The sequence below is a fragment of the Nanorana parkeri genome, unplaced genomic scaffold (assembly GCF_000935625.1).
Source record: "Nanorana parkeri isolate BGI_ZX_2015 unplaced genomic scaffold, ASM93562v1 scaffold144, whole genome shotgun sequence".
Lineage (NCBI taxonomy): Eukaryota > Metazoa > Chordata > Amphibia > Anura > Dicroglossidae > Nanorana > Nanorana parkeri.
The window spans coordinates 271,293-296,614 of NW_017306412.1; the positions used below are offsets into that span (position 1 = coordinate 271,293).

Consider the following 25,322-nt stretch of genomic DNA (forward strand, 5'->3'; position numbering starts at 1 on the left):
ATTACTTACCTGACATCTTGGTATCTATTAGATTAACACTAGAGAAAATCATTTTCATTCTAAATGTCCATGGGTGCCAGTACCCTATCAAAGAAATTACCCAAATAGACAGTATTCCTAAATCTCTATCAGATCTCTGGGCACAGGTCTTTACCCTGTGAAGCATGTAACATTGATGTGGATGTGATCTTTTACTAGCTCCCGGCTTTATATAATATAGTGAAGTATTTACTTTTAAAAACCAAATTCTTTGATTTATCTTACTTTGCTATATGACATAGAAGAAACCATCACTTATAAATCTTTGTTTGCATTCAAAGCAACAACAGGCATAAAATATGTGCTAGGATATATAGAGGAGTTTTTTAAAATTACATTTTGCGACCCATACCTGTATATAGGGAAATATGTGCAAAGTAAGTTTCTATTTGCTAAGAATGTGGTAACCATTGAGGGACACCATTGAGGAAGTCATTCACTTTTGGGTTATACCCAGCATAACCCCTCCTATTGCCAGTTTGTCTTTAGCTTTGCAAAAGACTAAGCTGTTTTTGCTAGCTCATTATTCCATTAACACTGTTCACTACATCACTGCTAGAGCTGGTCTCCTTGATTGCAGCTATCCATCATGGTCGCTGTCAGCCTGGCTTTTGGACCACTACATCCTGACCCCACTCAACTGGACATTTCAGGGCTAGCCTAGAAGTGATCTTCAAGCACTAGGTTCCACATAAGGTGCTTTTCAGACTCTGTTCTTATAACAGATTACCCACGGAGTGCTGCTTTCCAGGTCCACAGCTGTTGGCATTGTCTCAGTGCTTTGCCTCGTCTATGAAGACTCACTTCGTGGGTAGACTGATCCTGTTGCGCAGCACACACTACCTCATTTACTTTGGTTGCTGGGCGCATTTAAAACTCCCAATTTCCACCACAGAAGGGGTTAACACTGGGGAAGTAAGCGCTGATGGTATCTGCTGGGTTAAGTGTCAGCCTCAAGCACGCTCCCTTGCCTTCCCCTGCAGCTTCTGTATATGATCTATTTGCCTGCAGCATCTAAGTCATCGGCTGATTAGACACTCTCATATTCTGAGTCACTCCAGTCCTAGCCGAACATGCTTGCCATGGAGGAGTTGCAGTCTTCTGCCATTGCTCCCCCTCTCTTTGGATATACTCTGGATGCCAAAATCAAGGATTCTACCGGTGGTAAGAGCACCCCAACATGGGCTTCCTGTCGGTGCAAGGGACTTGGTCTTGTTTCCTGGTCTTTCTCATCTGTTTTGCAGGATCAAGATAGAGGGTATACCAGTGATCTTCATTGTTTTTAAAAGGAAAGTTCCCTTCATTGTCTAGATTTGGTTCAAGTTGTGGGAGTCTATCTCTGATTACCTTTTTGTAATAGCGGATTGTCCCTATAAGGGTGCACCAGCTTCTTGTTCCGCCATCTCTAACTGGTTCAGACAGACCTTAATCCAAACTCATGGTCCCAAGGATCGGGTTCTATGCAGATCTGTGAGTGCTTCTTAGGCTTTTTGGCTTCACAGGTTTCCAAGGCTGCCACTTAGTCCTCTGTTCACATGTTCTTTGGGTTCTACCAGGTGGATGTTTAGGCCTTATCTTATGCCAGCTTCAGGCATAAAGTCCTTCAGGCGGCTCTTTGAGCTGCAGCCAGTCCACAGTTCTGTTTATTTCTTAGGCCTGTTAGCATTTGTCTGCTGTGTTGCCCACCCCTCAGTTCAACTGCTTTTGGATGTCCTGAAAGTGACTAACTTTCTGTGTTCCTCAATGGACAAGAAAGATAATAGAATTTTTGCACTCAAGGAATCTATTGAGGGACATAGGTCCCACCCCTCCGTGTTTTATGTTCATGCTCTCTGTACTGCTTACTACAAAACGTAAGCATGCTGGTAGAAGATAGGGTTATCCTGTGCTGGTCCGCAGTTTTTTTTTCTCTGCTAGTGTCCAGTCCTCCTGTAGGTGGCAGTATAACCCACAGGTTAATGACTTCCCGTGTCCCTCAATGGTATCCACAAAAAGGTTTTTTTTTTAAGAGTACATAAATCCTTTTTTTTTTTCTTTTCTTCTAACAAACCTACTCACGTTTATATAGCTCCCTTCCTGACTACAGTGGACAATATCAGCAAATTGACAGAGAAACGCTCATTGCAGAGTAGGTAGGTCTCAGCAAATACAAAACAATGCAGTACATTATATTTGCACATGTTTATAGCATGGTGTTCTCTTGTCCGGTCTTCTTTAAAGGAGAACTATGGGGTCAGGGCTTTTCCCCATAGTTCTCCTTAGGGTAACGGGAGGACACAAACTAGCGTCCTCCCGTTACCCTAAGCTCAGTATACCGCGAGCTACAGCTCGCGGTATACTGAGACGCCGCAGCCGGAGCGGATCACGACTTAGCTGACGGGATCCGCCCAGCTGCGTGAGTGACAGCTGGCTCTGCCTATCTAGAGGCAGAGCCAGCTGTACCCGCCCCCTCCCCCGTCCGTTCCGCCAGTCAGCCCTGGCGGATCAGAGCGGGGAGGGGGGAATCCAGCCCCTCCCCTGTCACGGCAGAGAGCCGTGACAGGATCGAGAGGTGAGCGAACGCCGGTATATGTTCGCTCACCTCCCGATCTACTGAGCCGACCTGTGACAGTCTCATTGTCACAGGTCGGCTAGAACTATGAGGTGAGTGAAAAGCACTCACCTCATAGTTCTCCTTTAAAATAAACAAACCTTTTTATATATGCCCGGAACTGTAACCACCTCTTTAAATAACGAATATGTTCTGGTAACTTTACCTATGTAACTGTAAATGTTATTAACTTCTGCTTTGTGAACAATGTAGCGTTCAGCTTATCTGGTCCTATAATAAATAATCGGATGATCTAGTCCTTTCTAGAAACTGAAAAGGGTTCTTGGACCTAATCTCAGTATTGTATGGTACTGTTATTCAGCATATGCAAAGAAAAATTAAGAGGATCTTATCAGTATATTTCTGTAGATACCAAATGATTTTTAAATACATTTTGCGTAAGAGACGCCTGTGATTGATGACCTCCGAAAAATGCTAGTTGCCTGGCTGTAATTCTTACACTTTGAGTCACTGAACTAAAACAACAATGCAGGAAAGCCACAATTTCTTATCTGTATATTTCTTTTTGGTTAGTGACTCAAAGTAATAAAGTCAGACACTTGGTGCTTCTTGTCCAAATGATTGTCTTTCTCCACAGTTAAAGCTGTCCATACATCTATAGATTATCTGCAGATTTTCTATGATCGGATGGAAAAAGTGCAACAGATTCCTCCATCTATGCTAAACTGTGTGGATGGAGGAATCTCCCGGTGGGCCAAGTTTCAGTATCTTGCTAGTCGGCCCCACTGGATGTCAAAACACCTGAACAATGCCTGCATCCAATCAGATTGTTCAGGTGTTTTGAGAGCCAGCGGGGCCGACTAGCAAGATACTGAAACTTGGCCCACCGGGAGATTCCTCCATCCACACAGTTTAGCGTAGATGGAGGAATCTGTGGCACTTTTTCATCTGGCCACAGGAAATCTGCAGATAATCTATAGGTGTATGGCCAGCTTTAGTCATATTTTCCCTTCAAACTAAGTCTTAGCAGTTGTGATAGGCAACGTGGACAATTTAAATACATGAGGCCATCTATGACTAGCATTTGCCAATATACTGTATAATGATAAATGCCATAACTAATAAGAGCTGCATATGCTTAAGATAAATTACTACTGCCATAGGGCGTATTAAAGTGACACTAAACTCAAACAATTGACCAAAATGTAACTTATTTGGGCATCACTCTGCTTAGAGCCCCAAATCATCTCTGAATTTGTGATGGACTACAATCTGAATACAAATTAGTAGACTGAACATGAGATTGTAGTCCATCACGGGAGCGAGCTTGGAGCGGTGACTACTTTACAACACTCACAAGAACCATGGGGAACAAAAGTAGCCACCCTCCAGATGGAAGGACAGTGTCAGCATGATTCCAGAGATGATTTGAGGATCTTGAGCCGAGTGATACACAAATAAGATACATTTTAGTTAATAGTTAGGGTACTTGAATGTATTTTTAAGATTTAACTCCTGAGTTTAGTGTCACTTTAAACAAATCAATGATTGTATGACTGGTTGGGTAAATCATTCTAGGCACATAACACAGATTGATGGAATTATCTTGTTGCACCCGGGAATGTTGCCATTTCTTGTTAGAAATGGCCATGAATGGGGATTATCAGAAACATTTGCATGCATGGGTATAATGTTAGGACATCCCAATTCATTACCATGCAGTGTTGCCTGGGCCCAGTCAACCTCTACCCTCACAGCAGCTCAGTGTCTGCTATGTAAGGAATGTAATGACGATCTCCTGGTGCATTCAGATTTATAATCCTTCTACCAATGCGTGATAGGTATTTACATTCTACTCCTCTGTCTGTTAACTGTCAAAATGTAAAACCCCTACTTCTCCCATTGAGATCCTAATGCACAAAAAAAAATAACGCTAATAATTCTGTGAATGTATAGCAACACAATGCACAAAGTGCTACATTTACAATTATTCTATATTTTATATTCTTGCTCACTTTAGTTGAATTTCAGTCCTTAAAAAAAAAAAAAAAAACCTCTGAAACCCTAAATATTGTCTGTACCTGTCCTGTTTTTACCTCTTCTGAAGTGGATCCAATACATCTGCCTTGCATGTGGTGTGATTTAATCCAGTATTATTAATCACTGTGAACAAAGCACTGTGTCAGTGAACATAAGAATGAGATGTGATTTGTTTGCTGGATACAGCAGTAAACGTGTGTACTGTACTTTTGTAATGATTTACGTTTTGTATTTTTAATCTTTCCTGCAATTGGCAGTCTCTGTGAAACAAAAAAAAAAGGACATCAGGGGCAGTTACTTGCTTAACAAACTTACTGTATAAAATGCGGTTTTCTAATTATTAAAATAAAACCTAATTTCTTCTTGTTCTTACTTTTTTGTTTTGTCTCTCATTTGCAGCCTGATCAGCAGTATATTGATGTCACAGCAGGGGTTCACTGCATAAATCTTTATTATTATTATACAGGATTTATATAGCGCCAACTGTTTGCGCAGCGCATTACAATTCAAGACAAGATGGTAAGGAGCGCCCTGCCCGTGAGAGCTTACAATCTAAAAGGGAGGGGGAAGTGATACATGAGGAGGTAGCTGTGTGGGGATGAATTGTTTGAGAAAGTGATAGTTCAGTGGTTAGGTTGAGGTCGGATAAGCTTCCCTGAAGAGATGAGTCTTAAGGGATTGCCTAAAGGTAGTCAGAGCGGGAGATAGAGGGACAGGTTGGGGTAAAGAGTTCCACAGGATGGGGGAGACTCTAAAGACTTTAAAGAATAACTCTGGGAAAATAAACTTGCTTTTGCAGTGGGTCTACCTCTGCACTGCAAGGGTTAAGGCCCCTTTCAGGTGGGTGGGTCTTATCAGGTACGCCTGTTGGTTGTTCAGGTGGATCTGATTGGAAGCCCAATGTTGGTCTATAGGAAGTCAGATCTAAAAGGACATGTGTCTGTTTACTTACGATTACACTTGACTCTGATCGAAAAACTTAACTGAACAGAGCATGCTGACATGAAATCCTCATATTCATTAAAAAATGTTTTGCTTTTACTTACAATTACCGTTTTTGCACTTCCTGGTTGAGTACGGCACTGGTGATATAGTCCTGTCCTCACAAATGCCTCCTGGGACTACATAACCAGTGACTTCCTGGGAAATCTCATCTGTAATCTGCAAAATCCCACGGGATCTTGGAAAAGGGATTTTTCAACCTCAGATTATGTGCACTGTCACATGTTCCAGGAGCTAGACCCAGAGTTCAAGGAAGTAAGGCCTCATGCACACACAACGCAAGAGCAAAATTGTATATTGCGTATATGCGCGTATGTATATGTGTGCACTATATGCAATCCCAGAATGCATCATTCATTATAGAAATTTTAATGAACTGTACGTGTGCATACGCGTGTTAATTATGCAGAAATACGTTGCCCAGACGCATCTCGGGTCCATTCTGTTTTTGCGCATCTTAACGCAGCGCAAATATACGGCTCCATACGCAGCTATGTGTATGGAGCCATTTATTTGCATATGAGACAATACACGCATATACGCAGTGTATTGTACGGCAGTGTGAATGAGGCCATAAGGGAGATGGATTCATCCGCCCTTAGTATAACTGGCCATCATAATTAGAATGGGGAGGAATAGAAAATGTATGTATGCAAAGAATAAACAAACGGCAATTATCTTTATGTATCTGTTTGTAGATTTCCATTCTAAACATTTCTAAAAGGTGCCTTTGTTGTCATTTAAGGATAAGGGCTGAAGCTCCTTTTTAAAATTCTGACAAAAATAAATATTTTTTTCTACCCCAATACATACAATATTAGAGGTGCACTGAAATGGAAATTTTAAAACGAAACCGAAATAAAAAAATTGTCAGGCCGAAACCGATACCAAAAATGTTTATTTTAATTTTTTCAAATTTTTTAAATATATATATATATTTTTTTTTTAATTAACTTTTACGTTTTTTTAATATTATTTTTATTTACTAATTCATTTTTTATTAAATATTTTTTACTTTATTTTTAGGGGCTTCGGGGGAATATTAGGGGTCTAAACAGACACCTGATATTTTCCTTTTAAAATAGAAAAAGTGATTGAGAACACAGAGTCCTAAATCTCTTATAGAGGATTCCTGTTCATTGATAACAGGGGATGCAGAATGAGTGTTCCTGTTCATTGATAACATGAGGACAGAGTATGTTTACTATAACTACAACTGTGAATGAACAGGAGGGGATGTAGATCACTTCACATTCATTCATAATTGAGGATATAGTACACATACCATGTCCTCAATTATGTACACACATTCAGCAAGCACTGATTGCTGAGTGTTTGTGCCTCGCTCTCCTCCCTGACACGCTGTCACAGGAGGCTGATTGAGCGGTGTAGGGAGGAGAGCTCCGCCCACACAGCGCTCTGCCGGACTGTGATAGGCTGAGTGGTGTGGGAGGAGAGACACCGGCCACTCACAGCGCTCTCCTCCCGAGGTGCTCGGCCGGCTGTCACAGTTTCTCTCCTCCCCGCTGGGACACAGAGCAGCGCTCAGCAGGGTGGAGAGAAAGCAGGGATGCGCCTATGTATCGGCATTATGCCAAAAGTGCCATTTTCGGCCGATATGGTTTTCGGCGGCCGATATATCGGTGCATCCCTATACAATATGCATCTTTGATCAGATTTAAACCCCTAATCTTCCCCATAGTTTAGTAGTTCCGTCTCCAGCGAAGTCTGTTTCTGTCCTCTCTGTTTACACTGAATGACAACTTGGAGGAGCCCCAATTAACAACATAATTACTCCATATCCCAACAGCTAACCTTTCGTTCTTACCTATGCACTATTACTTTTTTTTACGTCATTAGTGTTTTCTTGGCAACCCCTTTAATATCTAATACTGGGTTTCATGCGGATTCCCAGTTATGCTTTTTGCCCTTCTAATGATTTGCATGACAGTAGTGTAGTGCCCCCATATTAACATCTGCCTTCCTTTTATACATGTATAAGAAAAATTGGGGTGATTTCAACCAGATAATAATAACATAAATAATATCCATATTTATCAAAGCACACTTCTTACTGTTCATGAAGGGTAGATCAGCTAAGAAACACACACCATAATTATTTAACACGTAGGAACCCTTTGGAATTACTCGTCTCGGGGCTCATTCACACCATCCTCTGTGGATCACATTCCGTCCGGCTCACTTTGTTTTGTGGAGGGAGGGGGCCTGGCGGTGCATTTAACTCAGTATCACCTCAGCCACGCCCCCCAGCCGCACAGGAACGTGTGGCACATCAGTGCCTGCGTTGCGGTCTGGTGCAGTCAGAAAAAGTAGAGCACGCACTATTTTTTCTGACTGCACTGGACCAGAACGCGATTGCTTTGTGGCAGGAGGGCAGGGCTGCGGTGCCATTGAGTTTAATGCACCGCCAGGCCCCCTCCCGCCCCAACAGTGAGCCGCACGGATTGCGATGCAGTGCGTTCCGGCCACAATCGAGGATGGTGTGAACTAGCCCTCAGGAAACCCTGCTAATAGTTACTATATACATAACTCACCTTACATGAGCGTGAACATTAAGTTGCAATATAAGAATAAGGAATGTGACATACTTTTTTAAAATGGTTTTTAGGTTTGCATTTATACAACGGTGCAACAAAAAGACAACAATCAAAGTAAAAAGACACATTTACAGCATTTCAAGATATTCTGTGATATGACCGGACATACAATTTATAACAAACACGATGAAAACAAGAAGGTTCATAGCGAGACAATCCTTATAGAACGCAGGTGTCATAGAATTTATAAGGATTAAACAATGCATAAATATACACAATATTGGGTTTAAATAAAACAAATCATGAAAGAGCATTGTCAAGGATTTTGCATATTTAACAGGTAGGGCTGCTATATACAACAACATTATTTTTAGTAATAATAAATATGGCCAGAAAATAAATGCACAAAGTGAAAACTGCACTGTTCCCCATAAATTGGTGTTCCCTTTACATTAGTGGTAGGTAAAATGACCCTTTGCATTAGTGATACTTGTAGTGTCAACTTACATTGGTGGTCTGTGGAGAAGGGGACCCATTATGCTGGTGGTCACTTGGAAGAAATACCCCTACATAGATTGTCAATGGTAAGAATACCCCCTTACAGATAACTGCAAAGATCATTGGTGTCAGTAGTTACTTATATCAAAGGCAAAGCCCCTTACAACCTCTGGAGGAACCCTATGGTTCCACAGAACCCTGGTTGAGAAATTGGCAGTTTTAGACACTTCAGGGGCCATTCCTATCTCACAAAGTAATAATCTGCTTGATAAAGCGTATGTTGATAACGTCTGCTGAATTTCTGAAGAGAACAGGGTGCATCTAAAGATTCCATGCTGATCATTTCTACAACTGTACATCATATGTCCTGAGCTTGATCCAATGCCACTACAATTATTGTTCATTATGCATACATTTACAAAAAAAAAGTCCCAAATTTCTTTCAAAAAGCTGCTTCTAGCATTTTACGTAGGTCTTGCTTACATGGACTTCAGATGATGCAAGAACAGTGTGTACAGCAAACTTTTGGAAAGCTATCAGCCACCTTTGAGCAGCTTTATTCAAGCCTTCCATTCAGCTCCATACTTTCACTTCTTAAAGTGCTGGTGTCAATGGGGTGGGAAAAAAATAAAATATTTTTGCTCAGGGAAAGGGAGGGGGCGGGGTAAAGCATTGGTACTCAGTGGGAACTCACCCGATGCTGTATCCCGTGCCTCTTGGTCACTCTCCCCTTTGCTGGAAATATGCACCTACAGTCATGCAGAAGATCACTCCACTAGGCAGTGAGTGCATAGACCAGGAGCTAGGTGCTGAAACAGTAATTCAAGCATTTGTCTCCAGAATATGACCTGGATCTGTAGGACGTGGGATTTTGTTGAAATCTGGGGACAGTCCTACAGTATCCAGGACCATTGAGGGGTTTGACACAGGACTAAAATCTCCCTGCCTTCATGTGACAGCACTTGTACTTGGGGATTGGCCTAGCTCTGCAAGATGAGAGAAAGCAGAATTAATCACATGATCTCTTATAACCGTAAGTGGGGGTGGGGAAGTGAAGGAAAGGTATGTGCCTGCTGCTGGGAAGGGGGACAAACAAAACCTATTTCTTTGCCCTGTATGGTGTTTTCAAATTAAACTGATCACCAGCTTCAGTCAACTGGTTGACCTATTGCAGTGGAGCCTCTAGTGAGCACACATATCTTCTTGTGATGCTTGACCTAATGGTTGGTACTACTGTCTGGTAAGTTGTTTATTAAAGTAAAGGGCTAAGTTTGCCCTCATAAACACTTTAACCTGCAATCAAGGTGGTGTGTCAAACACAGAAATGAATGAGACTTCATGTTAACTTTAGTTATCCTGACTGCAGCTGGCAACACATGTTAATTGTGTTGTTTGTTTTTGCTGAATTTATCCGATAGATTCATTGGTAACACTTTATATGTTCCCTAAATAAAGAATATATAGTGTGAACTGCTGACTGTGTCATAACTGAGGTCTCAAACTGCTGAAAATGTATACTGTGTTTGAGATTAGATTAATGCTGGACCCCTATACACATACACAGTGGCGGACCTAAGGAACAAAGGGCCCTGGTGCAAGATTTTTTTGGGGCCGCCCCCCTTCATACAAAAAAACACAAACACAGCGCTCTCCTCCCGCAACGCTCGGCCGGCTGTCACACTTTCTCTCCACCCCGCTGGGACACAGAGCAGCGCCCAGCGGGGAGGAAAGAAAGCAGGGATGCGCCGCTTTATCGGCAGAAAAATTACACTTTCAGCATTTAGCCAAAAGTGCCATTTTGGGCCGATATGTTTTGCTGGCCGATATATCGGTGCAACCCTAATATTTACAGCAATGGCACAGGCTATAGAGAACTACACATCCCAGCAATACTTTATATAACAATCGCATTTATGTATAAAGTACTGCTGAGATTTGTAGTCCTCTATAGAGGGTGCCATTCGGCATTGCTTCAACAGTACTTTATACAACACTAGGCTACAAATAATAATTATTTGAATGAATTATTTACCCTTACCTCTTCTGTCTTCAGCTGTTTCCTGTGTGTGTTCTGTTTGCTGGGTCCTCACTGCCGTTCGAGGCCCCATGATGTGCCTGCAGGGCCGTCTTCAGTGCCTCCTTGTTCCGCGGCTCCCTCCTCACATCGGCCTGCGGGCCCCATACCATCTCGTTATCGGGCCGGCGGAGGGGCCCTCCAATTTCAGCACGTCACGGGGGACAAGGCAGACTCAGGGGAGGAAGCCAAATCCGCATGACAGAGTTTGTTAGTATATCTTATAGACCTCACTCAGACCAGAAAGGTTGTATCTGTCCCTTTGATTAAAAAGTTGAGTCACTTGGATGAATGGTGCTCTATGGTGGTGTCAGTTGTAGGAAAAGTGCCCCATTACTGGTGTTAAGGGGAGAAATAGTGCCCCATCTTTGGTGTCATTGTAGTTGGTGTCAGTGGGAGGAAAAGTATCCCATTGCTGGTTTTCATTGGGAGGAATAGTACCCCATTGTTGGTGCCAGTAGTAGGAATAGGGCCCCATCTTTGGTGTCAGTGTGAGAAATAGTGCTTCATCATTGGTTTTGGTGGGATGAATAGTACCCTATCATTGGTTTAATTGGAAAGAATGGTACCTCATTGTTGGTGTCAGTCGTAGGAATGGGGCCACATCTTTGGTGTCAGCCGGAGAAATAGTGCCCCATCAGTATTTTCAGTGGGAGGAATAGAGCCCTATTGTTGGTCCCATTAGGAGGAATGGTACCCCATTGTTGGTGTCACTGGTAGGAATAGGGCCCCATCTTTGGTGTCAGTGTGAGAAATAGTGCCCCATCAGTGGTTTCAGTTGGAGGAATAGAGCCCCATCGTTGGTCTCATTAGGAGAAATGGTACCCCATTGTCGGTGTCACTAGTGGGAATAGAGCCCATCTTTGGTGCCAGTTGGAGAAATAATGCTCCATCATTGGTTTTGTTGAGATTAATAGTACCCTATCTTTGGTGTCAGTGGGAGGAATAATACCCCATTGTTGGTGCCTGCTCCCTTGATTGCCTGCGAGAGCCCTAAGTCTAATCCATGTGTAAGCTCTGTGTCAAAGCTTCTACAGGGTTAATTACTTTCTCCCTTCCCCCAGGTTAGATAATTCGGATCTGGCTGCTCGGGCCCAATCACTGCATCTTGGGAAGTTCTTTTTTCCCCCTCATACCTAGTAGAAGCAGGTATTTCTGAACTCTCTGACAAATTAATGGATCAGGAGGGGGAGTCCATGGAAGGGGACACATATTAAGTGAGCCTGTCACTCTGTCCTAAATTGAAGCTGGCTTATTTTTGTTTAGTACACTATGGGAAAAAGTTAATAAATCTTCAATCTTTATGTTGGGGTCTGTGGCCCCATTGCGATTTCCCCCTAACAAGAGGACGCGAGGAGAAATGTCCCACAAGAACATAGACTGTAGTAAAAGCTGACAGAGGTTCTAGCGTTCCTTTTTCATCTTTGGAGAGATTTGCCTTCATTTCCTGCTGTCACCATGAGAGGAAGTAAGGTGACATCACCTCAATGAGGCCACAGACAACAGTAAAGTCTGCCACAGTTTCTCCCTCTCCCCAACACTAAATAAAAAAAAGTTTTGGTTGGAAACAAAATTTTACATAAAACTTTCTGAAAGTTCAAATCAATAATTACACAAAACGAAGTTAATATTGTGGTTAATAAATAAAAAAAAAACACAAACTCCTGTGGTAGGTCATATTTAGAACACAGTTCTCATTGATCTTTTGTTTGCTAAAAGTCCTTGAGTTCAGCAACATTAGGGCGGGCAGAACTGTTTTACGAGTTGGTAAAACAGCACTTCCGCCTCAAGGATTCGGGCGGCGACGACAAGCAAACTATTGCTTGTACACTGTGTGGTCTCTCCGCACCTCGGTTAGGATTGCGCTGAATAGCGCCCTCTGCTGGTTGTAGGACGCAGCGGGCGGAGTCTCGGCCTGAGCCCGTGACACGCTCCGTGTGACTCCGGGGATCGGTCGGAGCTGCGCGGCCCAGACCGGCTCCGTGCGGACACAGTAAGTGGCGTCTCGCTAGTCTCTCTTCGGGTACCTTATCGCGTCCCGGTGTCTCCGGCTCACTCTGGGGAGTCTGATTCGGGCAGGCCTCAAACTCCAGACAGTGGTCCGGGCCTAGTACCGGGTTTAGGTCAATCTGTGGCAGTCGGGGCCCAGCCTGCGCCCGGATCCTCGGGATAAGGCGGCGGCAGCTGACTGAGAGCACCCGGGGTATGTTGTGGGGGGAGGTACAGGACTTTAGAGGCTTCTTTCCCTGTCACGTCCATTCTTACCAGTCATGACTAGGATTCATTAGGAGGAAGCAGACAACCTCTCCCCGGGCCTGTAACTGTTGTGTCCCCTCCATGACACCGTACTATGCTGTTGCCAGGGGCCATGGAGGGCTGTATGAGGTCTGGATCCTGTGTGTGTGTGTGTGTGCGCGCTATGACACAGCCATTCTTCTATGGACGGATCTCTGGCCGGACTTGTCTCTGGCGATGATCCAATACAAGGTTTATATTGAACATCTCATGGCATAAACAGGAACTGATGACCACCTTCTTTTTTTTTTTTTTCTTCTTTTAATTGCAGTCTGTCTTTTTTTTTTTTTCTTTCTGTGTATAAATCTACCCGCCCAGGGAATCCAGAGTTTGGTTACAATTTATTGTTGTACACCCCCGGTCCTGTACCCCCATCTTCCTCTTTTGTCACCCGGTGCCTGGTTGTCGCTTCCTGGTACTTGCATCCATCCCCCTGATGATAAGGATGTGGTGTGGCTCATCGTCTGGAGGCCCGGCCCCCTGATGACATGGCTCATCGTCTGGAGGCCCGGCCCCCTGATGACATGGCTCATCGTCTGGAGGCCCGGCCCCCTGATGACATGGCTCATCGTCTGGAGGCCCGGCCCCCTGATGACATGGCTCATCGTCTGGAGGCCCGGCCCCCTGATGACATGGCACATCGTCGGGAGGCCCTGCCCCCTGATGACATGGATGTAGCGTGGCTCATCATCTGGAGACCCGGCCCCCTGATGACATAGATGTGCCGTGGCTCATCATCTGTAGGCTGCCCCCAGATGACATGGATATGGCTCATCATCTGTAGGCTGCCCCCTGATGGCTCATCATCTGTAGGCTGCCCCCTGATGACATGGATGTAGCGTGGCACATCATCCGGAGGCCCAGCCCCCTGATGACATAGATGTGCCATGGCACATCATCTGTAGGCTGCCCCCCGATGATGCACTGATTTCCCCAAAGCTTCCAGGGATGCGTGACACGAGTACCCCCGACTTTCACACAATCGGAGCTAATTTTTTAGATCCAGGAGGCTGCGTGCTGCTGGGAGGGGGGGGGGTGTCATACTGGTCTAAGTAAGAAATCCGGAAGTACTGGGATGGTTATTCTAAAATAGTATTTACAAGGAAAAGGTTGTGATTGTGGGAAAAGAAGGGGTGGGGGCAGAGTAATTTAATGGAAAACTGGTAAGGGGGGTGAAGGCCGGCTTTAGAGAATCCTTCATTTAGATGCAGCAGCGGTGGGTTAGAACTACTGTCAGGTTTTTAAAAAAATGTTTGTGTCCCCATTAGATTCACCTTCTTTTAGTGTCCTGATCACTGGTATTGCTTTGTATCGCCTTTCCAATTATACTCCTGACCGCCATATACTCACCTTCCCAATTATACTCCCGACCCCATATACTTTCCTTCCCAGTTATACTCCTGACCGCCATATACTCACCTTCCCAATTATACTCCCGACCCCATATACTTTCCTTCCCAGTTATACTCCTGACCGCCATATACTCACCTTCCCAATTATACTCCCGACCCCATATACTTTCCTTCCCAGTTATACTCCTGACCGCCATATACTCACCTTCCCAATTATACTCCCGACCCCATATACTTTCCTTCCCAGTTATACTCCTGACCGCCATATACTCACCTTCCCAATTATACTCCCGACCCCATATACTTTCCTTCCCAGTTATACTCCTGACCCCATATACTTTCCTTCCCAGTTATACTCCTGACCCCATATACTTTCCTTCCCAGTTATACTCCTGACTGCCATATACTCTCCTTCCCAATTATACTCCCGACCCCATATACTTTCCTTCCCAATTATACTCCCGACCCCATATACTTTCCTTCCCAGTTATACTCCCGACCCCATATACTTTCCTTCCCAGTTATACTCCTGACCCCATATACTTTCCTTCCCAGTTATACTCCTGACCCCATATACTTTCCTTCCCAGTTATACTCCTGACCGCCATATACTCTCTTTCCCTTTTATAATCCTGACCCCGATATACTTTCCTTCCCAGTTATACTCCCGACCGCCATATACTTTGCTTCCCAATTTTACTCCCGACCCCATATACTCATCTTCCCATTTATACTCCCAGACCGCCATATACTCTCTTTCCCAGTTATACCCCCGACCGCCATATACTCTCCTCAGTTATAATCTGCTCCTTTTTCTGTGCCTGTCACCGCCGTTTAGACAGTGCTTTTGGTATAGGGAAGCATGTGACCACCTTTGGGTTGGACAAATTAATTTGGCATTCAGGAGCAAGTCTGTTCAGTCCAGGAGCTATAAGGATATTTTTTAGGAGCCAACTCAATTGATGATATCTAAGTCAGATCACTCCCTCTAAGCTCTGACATTGGGTAACGCTGAATATTCTGTGATTGTAATGGCGGGGAGTACTGTGATCAGGGCGAAAGCTTTAATCAGATACTCACTTTTCCCTAAATGGGCAAGATGACAGGGTCTCTTTAGCCTTCATCCTAAGGGCTTTTTATACTGGAGCCGCGTTATACTGGGGCTGTAGGTGTGCACACAGTTATACTCCCGACCCCATATACTTTCCTTCCCAGTTATACTCCTGACCCCATATACTTTCCTTCCCAGTTATACTCCTGACCCCATATACTTTCCTTCCCAGTTATACTCCTGACCGCCATATACTCTCTTTCCCTTTTATAATCCTGACCCCGATATACTTTCCTTCCCAGTTATACTCCCGACCGCCATATACTTTGCTTCCCAATTTTACTCCCGACCCCATATACTCATCTTCCCATTTATACTCCCAGACCGCCATATACTCTCTTTCCCAGTTATACCCCCGACCGCCATATACTCTCCTCAGTTATAATCTGCTCCTTTTTCTGTGCCTGTCACCGCCGTTTAGACAGTGCTTTTGGTATAGGGAAGCATGTGACCACCTTTGGGTTGGACAAATTAATTTGGCATTCAGGAGCAAGTCTGTTCAGTCCAGGAGCTATAAGGATATTTTTTAGGAGCCAACTCAATTGATGATATCTAAGTCAGATCACTCCCTCTAAGCTCTGACATTGGGTAACGCTGAATATTCTGTGATTGTAATGGCGGGGAGTACTGTGATCAGGGCGAAAGCTTTAATCAGATACTCACTTTTCCCTAAATGGGCAAGATGACAGGGTCTCTTTAGCCTTCATCCTAAGGGCTTTTTATACTGGAGCCGCGTTATACTGGGGCTGTAGGTGTGCACTGTCAAGGGAGCTGTGCCGATGTGTTGTAATGACGAACTGCAACACAACTTTATTGAAATGTCACAAAATGACATTTCATCCTGATGCACAGCAGCGATGTGGTATAATATGACGCAGCTCTGCGCTGAAAAATACTTGCACAAAATACCCACGCAATGGTGTGAACTGAACTTATAGAACTCAAGGCGGCTTGCCTTGTCTTTGCATTGGGACTGCATTGGGCAAGGTTGTCTATGGGAGGCCAATGCATACGGTGTAAATGAGCTCTTCAACCTTTTGTATTATTATATTAAAGATACAAACTTGACAACTGTGTTGCTGCATAAAAGTTTTACATCAGAGTTTGGATGGATCAGGGGAGTTTTTAGGCCTCATTCACACTGCCGCGCATATGCGCGTATTGTACCATTTGCAACCTATGCAAATAAATGGCTCCATACACACAGCCGCGTATAGAGCCGTATATTTGCGTAGCGTATATATGCGCAAAAACAGAATGGAACAGAGATGCGTCCGGGTTGCGTATTTACGCGCGTACATGCGTACAGCACATTAAAAATTCCATTACGAGTGATGCATTCTTGGATTGCATATAGTGCACGCATATACGCTCGTATATACGCGTATATATACGCATATATATACGCATAGACGCGTATATACGCAATATACAATTTTGCTTGCGTTGTGTGTGAATGAGGCCTTAGGGGTAGCAGGATTGTCGATTTCGGGCACTTAGAGATGACAGTACACTGAGAAAATGTTCCTGATGCACTTGTGTCAGCGTTGCGTGGCATAATTCCGCAGGCGTGTTTGTTGGATAAAAGGATAAAGATGAATGTAAGCTTTTTCCAATGACTCCCTTTTTTTCAGTCACTGATTTTCAGGACACTTTGATCCTGATTCTCAGACCTTTAAACTGCTTCCTCTCTATGCAAACACAGACGACAAACAGCAGACTCCCGTTATGCGTGGAGTGTACACAAGATTGTACTGACTCACAATGACTTGTGGATTAAAGTATACGTTACGGCTGACACAAATGATGTGGTGAAGGATGGAATTCATCTTCGGTCAGTGGCTCCAGTTTGTATGTTGCGGAGTTTTCCTGTATATTAGAAGTTGTCTTCTCGCAGCCAGTTGAGGCGTGTTTACTGTTTATAGTGTGCTTTGTTTTGCAGAACTTTTAAGAAACTTTTTTTTTTTTCTAAATATCTGGCAAGTGTCCAGGTTTATTTTTATCTTAAGCTGGCCATACGCATTAAGGCATACCTCCAGGAAAAGAACTACACTTGCTTTGGGTCTGCTCCTGTGCTGCAAGGGTTCACTGCTTGTTTATGTCTAGGGTACCTAGGAAAAGACTTCTACTTACCTGATCCTGCTGGCACCCTCAGCCTCTGCACCCTTGTTCTCTAAAAGTTGGAAGTCTGCTGTTGTCATTAAATCTAATGCGGGATCCATAGCCCTGCAGTATATGTGAGGATGCCGTGGAACAGCTCTTAAGCTGGAAAGGGGGGATAGAGGTAAGTGCCAGGGGAGCAGGGATCCGGTAAATAAAACTGCTTTTTCCATCTGACCACAGAAAATCTGCAAATAATTGTAAGGTGTATGGGCACCTTAACCTCAGGTATCCAAGATCCGGCCCTCCAGCTGTGGAGGAGCTACAACTCTCATGCTGCATTGCAAAATTCTCACAGCCACAGACATGACTTCCGGAGAGATATGCATCATGGAATTTGTAGTTTCACCACAGCTGGAGGGCCAGAGTTTGGCTACCCCCGCTCTAAGATTTTCCCGCTTGGCCCTGCAGGATGAACCAGAAAACCCTTTAGATTTCCCTGTGCTTGCTTAACAGTATGGATGGAGAAATCTCCCCTGCGGGCTGTTGTATTCTGGACAGCCGTTATCTATGACTGTCAGAATACCGGAACAGTGACTGCATCTGTTTGTCTGCAGTCACTGTTCAACCAGCAATTTTCCACTTGGCTCCTTTTGACAAAAGTTGATTGAAACGCCGACTTTTGCCAAGCCGGGTGTTGCCAGCAGGGCCAGGCACAGATCAGTTTTTGGCCAATACAGCAGCAGACAGCCTAAATTTGATCTGTGTACGGCCAGCTTTAGTATTTCTACTTTGTTTTATTGATCATGTCTTAAATATTGTAGTAAATACTGTCAAATCTGTGTTTGAATAAAATATAATGAGACTGGCATGTAAAGCAAAATGTAGTTATCTCCATAGCAACAACTATATTCCAGGTTTGTGAAGGAACCTATAGGCTAAAACGAATAAAGAGGAAGTTGGCCCTTTTGTCTTCCTGGAGGAAGTTGTCATTGTTGGTTTATTCACAAACAGATAAGTTCTTGCTGATCCCCTAAACCGGTCAGTGGAAGGTTACTTTTATAGCTAAGAATAGAACATTGTAACTGAGCCCCCTGTGTACATCGATTTATCCAGTAACCGCAAACGGAGGGGAAATCTGGAGCCACGGGTGCCGGTTGGACTGCCGATGGGTCTGTATATCAAATGTCAGGTTTCAGAGAATAGGAGTCTACGCTTTCCCGTGTTTTGCAGTGCAGCTTTCAGCTTGTGTCCTGGGAGCTTGTGAGTGATGCAAGAGGCTGTACTTGGTAGATTAGCAGAACAAGCTGCTGGGAAGATTATGAGGAATGCTCTACCAGCCTGTTACTGCACAGTCATGGTGCTACACCGTAGCCTGCCGTTTGGGAAGACATCTTGCCTGATATCAGGATGTTATCATTCTGTCTTCATTTGTTGTGAAGTCTTGTGATTCCTATATGCTTTGGCGGCTGAAGTAGTTGTACTCCATAGTCCGTCCTTCTGAATTGGTGTTAAGCACAACCTGTTTGTTGATAATTTCCTGTCTAGTGACATCATGGCTAGACAAATCCCAGGAGCCAGATAACCAATACCACTTAAAACTTAAGCCACTGCCCAACTTGTGAGGTTTTCTCTAGTTGGTTGTCAATGGAGCTGGCTCCTGGATTGGATAGTCTGGCTCCTGAATTCCATATTAATGTTTCCACCCCCGAGTGAGTATACCCTTGACGTTATAGCTGGCTGGACATTATCTAATGATATTGTTGTTACTAGGCAATGCATTCATTGAATTTTCTTTTAATTGGTTTCTTCAGCGTTGTTACATGCAGGCTTTCTTCTGTCACTAAAAAACAAGTGTGTCAGGGAGTATTTTTCAGTTTGAGTTAAAGTGGACCTTTCCCACCCTGGAAAAATACTTTGCTCCACCTAAAGCAGACCTCTACCCCCTGTCACTAAAAATCACATTGTCATGCAGCTCTGCATGCTGATATCAAATCATCTTACATTCATCATTCAAACATATTTTTCTTTTACTTAGGCTGGGCACACACCTTACAACCATCGCAAGACTTTTTTCTTGCGATGGTTGTAAGGTACTTAAAAAAACGTACGATCTGCCTATCTTGCATAGGCAGATCGTACTTGCGATGATCGCAAGCCACGCTCCCTGAGGGGCGGGCTTCCAATGACCGCAATGCAGAACGGGCAGTGTACGGCTTTTATCGTACGGACATGCCACAAACCCGCCGAACATCGTACGATGCTCGGCGGGTTTTGAAACATGTTCGTAAGTTTAAAGTCGTGCGACCTTCCAATTAGTAGAGGTCGCACGGCTTCCACACACCTTACGATAATCGTACGATCGAGGGATTTCCTGCGATTATCGTAAGGTGTGTGTGTGGACCTTTACAATTATTACTCCTGGGCATTGGTGATTTAATGTGCCCAAGCATTGCATCCTGGAAAGGTTACATCAGCAAAGTATTGCTGGGAAATGTCATCTGAGATCTCAGGGAAAGGCATTTTCCTCCCCTGATTGCATGGTCACATGTCCAAGTCACACGTGCCAGAGTTCCAGGAAGTAAAGGGGATTGATTTATCTGCCCTTGGTAAAAATGGACACTGTGAGAAGACTGGGGAGGAAAAGAAAAATAAAGTGTGCAAAGAATACAAAGCCGGCAATTATCTAGAAGTATGTGTCTGTAGATTGTCATTACTAAACATTTCTGAAGGTGTCTTTGTTGTCATTTCAAAGATATGTTTACGTTTTAAGTTTCTCTTTACCCAGGGCTGAACAAATCTCAGGATCCAGTGCTCCTTAATTACAGCTGGCACCCATCTTTTGAGGTTTTCTGTAGTTGTTGTCAATAGAGCTGGCTCTGCCTATCCAGAGGCAGAGCCAGCTATGCCTGCCCCCTCCCCTGTCCGTTCTGCCAGTCAGCGCTGGAGGATTGGACAGGGAAGGGGGGAATACCTGCAGGGAGTGACAGTCACGGCTTTCTGCAGGGATAGATCGAGGAGTGAGCGAGCGACTGTATGCGTTCGCTCACTTCCCGATCTATTGAGCCGACGTGTGACAGTTTCATTGTCACAGGACGGCTCAGATTATGAGCTTGAGGGAAAATCACTTGCCTCATAATTCTCCTTTAAACCTCCTAATGGTCTGTTCTCTCTCTGTAATGTGAACTCTCTAAGGGGAAAACGGACAACTATAAAAACTAGGGATGCACCAATACTGTTTTTTTTCGGTTACGAGTACCGATATTTTGCTTTAGGTACTTGCCGATACCGAGTACTGAAAACCAGTGCTTCCGCTGGTATCGAGCTGGCTTCCCGGACAAATAGGAAGCTGGGCAGCGCGTAATGACCCGCTGATTTACTGAAAAACCATGCTGGTTGACTAGAAAACCGTCTACCCAGCCAACCACAATTGAGCCGGCCAAATAAAATGGAGCCGGGTTCTCGGCCAATCAGGAAGCTGGTAGGTGGGTCATTACTCGCCGCCCGGCTTCCTGGTTGCCTGGAAAGCTCCTTGTTCCTCTACGGCACTGCCGGTCAGAGGAAATCTCTGGAAGTTCCAGTATTGGGGAAGGTATTGGAGCATTTTGGCGAGCACTGGTACTCACCCAAATTCTCTGTATTGGCACCGATACGTAATAATTAATAATAATTGAAAGTAATAATTTTATTGCTGTGTCCCTATTGCGGATGTTCAGGATTTTTCCTCTCGTCCTGTCTTGGTGATAATACTGTCACTGGGACAGGAAGTTATACCCTTTTAGTGGTTATAACCCCTCTCTGGTCCCCTTCTACACAAAACAAAGATTAAAAAACATTTGACTGGCATTACACTTTAATTCCTGGATGATTTCTCCCCTCTAAGAACTTGATCACACCATGTGCCTTGTCACACATGTATGGTGAAAACCATTGTTCTCTATGTTCCCTGTTCACCATACATGTTGTATTTAGAAAACCTAGCTCAACAGACCTGGTGTGAACAAGCCCTCAGAGTACATATCTCGTGATCGGCTCTGCGTCATCCATAGCAAATAATGACATCCTTTCTTTATTGGACCTGCAGTGTGGCCTGTGCAATTCAAGTAAGAGTATGGTTCCTATGGGCAAGATGGGTCATTCTTCCATTTCTAGATTCTTCTGCATTATGACAAGCTGAATTATTGACTCCTCGGTGTAGAATTACTGAACTTTATGAGATGGAAACCATTAACACAATGAATATTTGCATCAATAGTGTCATTTATAGAAAGACCTGCAGTGTTTCTGTAGTGAGTAGCAGTTGGTCTCTAGTAAACATTGCGAGACTGTAACTATGTAGCTGCTGAGAGGCCCCGAGCCGTTTAGTAGCTCCAACAGCTCACATAAAGTTGGGTGTGCCTAGGCATTGTTATTGTTTTTATTTCTTAAAGCTGAGCTCAGCCAGACCTTTTTTGGTTTCCTTTTTGTAGTGTGTGAAAGGGTTAAAGCCTTTCCCCCCTTTTGGTTACACTAGCTGTGTAAATTATAATTGAAAAGCTGAGTGTTATGTGCAGAGGGTTACCTTCTCCTGCACACAATGCCAAGCTTCCGGGCACAGAAGAGAGGGAATGATGCAACCCAAGCTGTTCAGCTCCAAACATTCTGTGATTGGAGGAGGAGGCAGGGATGTGACATCATCTCTCCTCCAATCAGACAATGTCTTGTATAAGTTAAAAACAACAAGACGTTTTCTGAATGGAGGATAGTGAGTAGAAGTGGGTGATACGACAGCATTCAGAAAAGGACAGAAGTCCGTCTCTGTTCAGCATGCTCTGCGTATCACTCTGTTCACACCTTCTCCGCGTCTCTCTCTGTTCACACCTGCTCTGCGTCTCTCTCTGTTCACACCTGCTCTGCGTCTCTCTCTGTTCACGCACGCTCCTCGTCTCTCCCTGTTCACGCACGCTCCGCGTCTCTCTCTGTTCACGCACGCTCCGCGTCTTTCTGTTCACGCACGCTCCGCGTCTCTCTCTGTTCACGCACGCTCCGCGTCTCTCTCTGTTCACGCACGCTCCGCGTCTCACATCTGCACTGTAGTAAAGATTATAAGGTAGGAAGAGGACTCCTGATGGGAAGAAGGGAGGCATCTGGTGTGACACGGGGAACTCCATGTCATTTTTTTTTCCTGGGGCCTCTCATTAAAACCGCCGAACATTCTGGGGAGAACCACGTCATTTTTTACACTTACGTTTTTTTAAATTGACGTGCCTTTTTAAATTCTGCATATCTGAACTCAATTAACTGGGGTGCTGTGAAAAAAGGTTGACTTGTAAAGACATTGGGAGGCTCCAGTTGCTTCATGGGAGCGTAAATTGTTCCCCTTTTCCTTCCTGATTGGTGATTTCTTGGTATGGCATGTAGAGGAATCTTGATCACACATTCTTCATTTTGTTTTTATTTCTGTTCCACCTTTTCCCTGAGTATTGATGCATGTGACCCTCTAAACCGTAAGTGCAGTTTTTCCCAGTGAACACTGATTTTCATAGACAAACTTAGCATTCTGTTGTGTAGCAGAGATGTGAATAGTGCTTAGCATAGTAGGTGTTTTAAAGTGGCCCTGTCACAGCGGGGTTATGTGTTTACAGTGGGAGCCCTGTGGTATAAGAGGCACTACACTTTCAGGGTCATTCACTAAAGGGTGGAGAGTTTGGAGAAGGCAGGAGAAGTGAACAATCTAGGCCAACATAGCTGAACTGGAAAGTGAGCTGAATTGGAGAATCTTTCCAAATCAGCTATTTTGGCCTAGATTGGTCACTTCTCCTGCCTTCTCCAAACTCTTCACCCTTTTGTGAATGATCCTGTTAGTTTTCCATCCTGGTGACACCCGTCTCGGTTATTTCCTGCATTGGTGTCCGCACGACAGAAAATCTCACCGATGGGAACACAGACCGCAGTAAAAATCTGGACATGTTTTATTTACCCCATTCTGTGCAAAATGAAAAGAGTCAATCATCTGGATTTGGGATTTAAACTGTTCAAATACTTGAGTGCTGTTGATACAATGGTGTGTCAGTCAGTCCGATAAAGGTACGGCACTAATTGGAGGATCCAGGACATGCTCAGTGATGTGAAAGCAGTTACAAGGCATATCTAGCAGATCTGCTCAACGTGTATTGTGATTTAGGGAACAAAGCGCACACCTCTGTGCTTATTATTAGCTCTTATTACAGGGATGGTAATGACATGTTTACACCGTGTCTTCCTTAACCCTGTGTCATTCTTGGTAGAAACTCATCCAGGAGTGGAACATCAAGGCCTTCCACGTGAGTCCTTTTAACTCCCACAGAAAGTGTCATCATTAACCCCGTCATATCTGAAGCCTTGCTGTCAGCAGCTGAGTCATTGCCGTATAAATAGATAGGTTTGACTTATGTCGTGTGATTCAGATTATACTTACTATTAATTACTATGAACAACTAGTTCATATGTTTACCAGTGGATTGCAAAACAACCAGTAACATGACTTAAAGCACCCAATGAGAAATTGGCTTTTCGCAGCCTTGTGTATTTAAACACTTTTTATTGACTGGTTTGCCTAGGTTAGATCCAGGTAAAACCTTTTTATTTTTGAATATAGAAGGGTTGGAATCCACCTTCTCTTTTTAAAAAAAACATTTTATTGTTGCCTGTGACTCTAGTAAAGCGATTTTCAATAAGTTTCTGTCCTTTTGACACTATGGAGATATTTACCCAAAAGGGTCCCAAATAATAGTAGAAAAAGTTGAGTTCTTAACTTTCCTGCTCGTTGCAAATAAAAATCATTTTGTCTATAGCTGGGCTGTAAACCTCTCCATTACTCTTTGATCTGTATACAACCCCAAATGCGGTAATAAGGACCAGATGTCAGACTCTAGTTCTAGTGTTCAGGAAACAATAATTGTCTTTGTTGTGCAAAAATGGGAGGCCTGTTATGGGCAGTCTAGGCCAACTGCATGTCGGGGGACAGGCGTATTTGGTGAACTTAGTGGATCTTTGGAGGTCAGGGAATGCTGATTGTGACTTGGTTATCACAAAGGTATATTTAATATGTTCAGCAGAGGTGTAGAGCATTTTTAATATGGAACATAACCCCACGCCCCACCGATATTGACTAGTGTACAGACTATCCATCCTTCAGGCTAGGTTCACACCTAGGCGATGAGCTGTTTTCGCATGTTTTATTTGTGCGCAATTTTGCTTTGAAAACCGCGCTGTTTTCAATGCATAGAGATGTCTGTGGGACCACAACCGCCCAAAAATAGCTCCGGCACCTATTTGCGAGACCGGTAATTTCGGCCATGTGGCACAACGCAAAGGTGTGTACAGGCCCCGTTGACTTCAATGGATATCTCTGTTTTGCGCAATATCGCGGAGCTTAGTCCGTGCGCAATATTGCGGAGCTTAGTCCGTGTGCTAAATCGCCTAGGTGTGAGCCTAGCCTCAGGTGAAACCGGATTCTGAGAAGTTAATTTCTGCGATTTGTACACTATTCTTTTTATGTAATTGCCAGATATTTCCTGACTTTCTTTCTGAACTTGGGGATCAAAGAAAAATCTACCCTTCCAGTGGGGTCAATGTATTGCAAGGTTTAAATGCTGGTTAAAGTACTTTAAAACAAAGTGCCCTTATCATTTAGTCCCCTTCAAGGTAACATCACCACTTGCCACCTCCATGTGCACAGTTG

General features: G+C 44.0%; 1 protein-coding gene across 4 annotated transcripts in view; it reads left to right on the plus strand.

The window, feature by feature from the left end:
• Positions 1-12,624: 12,624 nt before the first annotated feature.
• HECTD1 (HECT domain E3 ubiquitin protein ligase 1) overlaps positions 12,625-25,322 on the plus strand; it is a 71,189-nt gene continuing 58,491 nt past the window's right edge. For all 4 annotated transcript variants that reach the window (XM_018554161.1, XM_018554164.1, XM_018554162.1 and 1 more), the window contains exon 1: positions 12,625-12,755. The gene's annotated coding sequence lies outside the window, so the exon portion shown is untranslated. The remainder of the gene's footprint in view (positions 12,756-25,322) is intronic.